This window comes from Pan paniscus, chromosome 7 (genome assembly GCF_029289425.2).
Source record: "Pan paniscus chromosome 7, NHGRI_mPanPan1-v2.0_pri, whole genome shotgun sequence".
Lineage (NCBI taxonomy): Eukaryota > Metazoa > Chordata > Mammalia > Primates > Hominidae > Pan > Pan paniscus.
Genome location: NC_073256.2, coordinates 83,141,496 through 83,145,944, shown reverse-complemented (window position 1 = coordinate 83,145,944; position 4,449 = coordinate 83,141,496). Strand labels below are relative to the sequence as shown.

Genomic DNA, 4,449 nt, shown 5'->3' with positions numbered 1-4,449 from the left:
ACAGCAACAGACATGCAAGCTTGCATATTTTTACCCTTTAAGTTTTTCCTTTGATATTTACCTGTCTTTTGGGGAACTGACCACAAAAAAAGTCCAAATTAAATAATATAATGTTATTTACACAGTAACATAACCATGTAGTAGATACAGATGGTGTTTAGAAATCTTAAAGGTTGCTTTGCTTTTTCCTCGGAAGCATAAAAGGAGCCAAGATGTGTAACATACTATTTTTTTTTCTGTCCTATTCTCAACGTAGGAGTCTGAGCAGCTGCTATCTCAACAAATACCTAACCTAAATAACTACTTTTAAACATGAAAAAAAAGAAGCTTTCAGGAACCTTCATTTACTGATGATCTGTGCTCCAAGCATTTGTACTCAAAGAATTTCAACAGTGGATCTGGTGATAATAATACTTAAATTTAATTTATTAATAAGTTTAAATTTTTTTAAGTACATTAACTTTTCAGTTATCTAACAACATGCCTGGGAATTTAGGTAGTAATATCAGAATGCTCCCTACACAGTAAGCCGAGCTCAATAACTGTGCTGATTGAATAATTGCTATTCAATCATTTATAAAAATTGACGCACAGTATAGCTATGTGATTCGAGTATGGTTTCTTGTCCCATTAGTGACAGCGGTAAGAATACATGCCGAGCCTTATACTTTTTTTAACTTACTGAAATTTTCAAATATATACAAAAGTAGTATATCATAATAAACCCCATCACCCAGTTTCAACAATTATTAACATTTTGTTTTGCCAAACTTATTTCATCTTTCCTCTTTCAACTTTTTGCTTGTTTCAGTATTTTACTTTTTATTTTATTTTTTCTCTTTTCTTTTTTTTTTTTTTTTTCCCAACCTCCCTACTAGCTGGGACCAGAGGCCTGTGGTACCACACCTGGCTAATTTTTTATTTTTTGTAGGAACGGCGTTTTGCCATGTTGCCCAGGCTGGCTTGTTCATTTTTTGGTATAGGGTCTTGCTCTGTTACTCAGGCTAGTCTTCAGTGACATGATCATAGCTCACTGTAACCTCCAACTCCTGGGCTCAAGGGATTCTCCCGCCTCAGCCTCCTGAGTAGCCAGGATTACAGGCACGCACTACCATGTCCAGCTAATTAAAAAAAAAAAAAATTTTAGAGACAGAGTCTCGCTGTGTTGCCCCAGCTAGTCTCAAATTCCTGGGCTTAAAGTAATCCTCCCACCTGGCCTCCCAAAGCCCTGGGATTACAGGCATGAGCCACTGTGCCCAGCTGCATGTTGCAGTATTTTAAAGCAAATCACAGATGTCTCATTTCATCCATAAATTATTCAGTATACATATATCTCTTAAAGTAGTCCTATGTGTATTTGTGGCCAATGATCTCCAAACAGTGGCCAAAGGACTCAGACACTCAGCAAAATTTCTAGTACTTTATTTTATTCTTTTCCAATATATGTCTCTCCTGTGTATCCTTCTCCCTCAAAAGAGAAAATCCAAATCAGTAGGCCAAGAAATAGAAAAGTTAAAACAAAGAAAAAATGTGCAGGCGCGGTAGCTCACGCCTGTAATCCCAGCACTTTGGGAGGCCGAGGCAGGCGGATCACGAGGTCAGGAGATCGAGACCATACTGGCTAACACAGTGAAACCCATCTCTACTAAAAATACAAAAAATTAGCTGGGCGTGGTGGCGGGCGCCTGTAGTCCCAGCTACTCGGGAGGCTGAGGCAGGAGAATGGCTGAACCCAGGAGGCGGAGGTTGCAGTGAGCCGAGATCACGCCACTGCACTCCAGCCTGGTGACAGAGTGAGATCCCATCTCCAAAAACAAGAAAAAATAAGTGCAAAAGTTTTGATGGTGGAAATAGGAAATGTCAGCTTCAAAGTTATTTAGAACATTTCAGTATTTTTCAGTTCTATGGATAGCACAAACAAATGCCTCTTATATCTTTCTCCAAGAAGACTAGGTCCCTGGAGAAGTCATGGTGTAGAAACTCCATCCTGGGTACTCCAAAAATCCTGAGGTTGTATAATCTCTCTGTGTATAAATAATATATTGTGGAAATTGTGGTGTTTAATAAAATATAAATAAAATTCCTGAGTGTCACACCTTGTTAAATATTTGGTATATAATTTAACAAAGGTTCTCTATATTACTATTTTATGGATTTATTGAAGTTTGGGTTCTATTCTAATTTTAACATGGAATTTTAATTTCACACTCATTAAAAGGAAATCCATTCACTACAGAGGCAAATAGCTTCCCTATAGAGTGGCCATAAAGTCTGGAAACATAGGCAACTATGCATAATAAATGGTTTATTGATATTACATTACAATATATTATATGTTTGATGTGTTGTCCCTCATTAGCGATGCATAGTTTAATGTGCTAGGCCGAATCACAATGAACAGGATACATTAACATGGAATTTCTAGCAATCCCTGCACATGCATCTGTAATGCATCACCTTAGATCAGTAGTTCTCAGATATGACTCCTGGAATCAGCAGGATCAGCAATACCTGGGAATGTTAAGAAATGCAAATTTTCAGGGCCTCACCCCAGACCTACTGAATCAGAAACTCTGACTAATAATCTGGGTTTTAACAAGCTCTGCATGTGATTCTGATGCAAGCTAAAGTTTGAAAACCACTGAGTCAGATTTTGTCTCTGATTTTTATGGTGGGTGGCGAGGAGGAACCTGCCTTTTTAGTGTACCTCATGCTTATCAGACTTCACACAGAAAAATACAGGGGGACACTCAATTACACTTATTTATTTTTTTATTTTTCTTTTCTTCTTCTTTTTTTTTTTTTTTTTTTTTTTTTGGGAATAGAGTTTCGCTCTTGTTGCCCAGGCTGGAGTGCGGTGGTGTGATCTGAGCTCACTGCAGCCTCCACCTCCCAGATTCAAGAAAAGCTCCTGCCTCAGTCTCCCAAGTAGCTGGGATTACAAGCACCCGCCACCATGTCCAGCCCAGCTAATTTTTGATATTTTTAGTAGAGACAGGGTTTTGCCATGTTGGCCAGGCTGGTCTCAAACTCTAGCCTCAGGTGATCCACCCGCCTCAGCCTCCCAAAGTGCTGGGATTACATGCATGAGCCACCGTACCCAGTCTCAATTAAATTTAAATTTCAGATAAAAACCAGATATATTTTTAGTATAATTATGTCCCTTGCAAGTATGTCCATGCATATACATCCTATATATGCAAGGGATATATAAGTATCCCTTGCATACTTATACAAAAAAATTATTTGTTGCTTATCCAGTATTCAAATACAACTTTTCATTCCATGTCCTAATTTTTTCTGGCTTACCCCATACCCAAGGGTGTTCTGGCCATCACGCAGCATACTCCACAGGGCTATGTCATCCAATCCAATTTTAGGAATGATCATCCTACCAGTTCCTCACCACCCTGGGGTCATGTGGTGGTGCTCTCCAGGTTACCTTGCCTCCTGTGTTAAGTGCAGACAGTAATTGGTGGTCACTTAACATAGTGAGACAGGGCAAAGAGCCACCTATATTTCTAAACTTAGTGGCCACTCTGTAGGTAGAAACATTGGGGGTCAGCTACTGACAAAAGCTACAGAAATGTGTACTGAATCTCATTTAGCTAACTTTTTTTTTTTAACTTTGTCTTTATTTGTGCTGAATTTATTCCCATGCCGTAAGTTTTTGCCTCTTCAGTTTATACTGGGATATCTTTTTTTTTCTGTGCAACATCCTCTTCTGGTTTAGGAACAGTGTGTTCCTTTTCAGCAAGGATCATCTCAATGTGGCAGGGAGAGCTCATGTATGGGTTGATCTGACCGTGAGCTCTGTAAGTCCGATGGCGCATCTTAGGTGCTTTGTTCACCTGGCTATGCTTAATGACCAGAGAATCCACATCGGATAAAACCTTAAGTTCAGCATTACTCTCTGCATTTTTAAGCATGTGCAGCAAAAATTCAAGACTCTTTTTGGGCCACCAACTGTGTGTCCAGCCGCACTGTTTGGCCTGGGAGTACCTACCAACTCCACAATTGTAAAATCAGAATGGTACACAGTTTCTGTAAAGTGACATCTTTCACATACTTGGTGGCTTTCCGTATAGGCATACCCTTCATGGCCCTGGCAGCTTCACAAGTGTTCTTAAAGTGAACATGAAGATTTGAACCTCTTGATTTTCATGATTTCGCGGGGTTTTCTGGGTCAAGTGAATAGCAAACCATTTTCACAGATCACCTTAGGCCACTTAGGGGAAGAGGAAGAGCAGTGACTTCTAGCTAACTTCAAACTTATGAAATATGCAAACATTTTTCCTCTATTTAAAGAGCTTTACTTCATGCAAAGTTCTGTATTTCTAATAAGAAATAATTGCCTGTGGATAAAAGTGTTGTTATATCCCTCAGCAGAGCTACATGCTGATGGTGGGTCCTTTCCTATAAATGGCCCTAATAAAGTCAGAAAATTAG

The 4,449-nt window shown here is 39.2% G+C and overlaps 1 pseudogene; it reads right to left on the bottom strand.

Annotated features, from left to right (window-relative positions):
- Positions 1-2,277: 2,277 nt before the first annotated feature.
- Positions 2,278-4,206, bottom strand: LOC100983293 (large ribosomal subunit protein uL22-like; annotated as a pseudogene).
- Between the last annotated feature and the right edge of the window lie 243 nt (positions 4,207-4,449).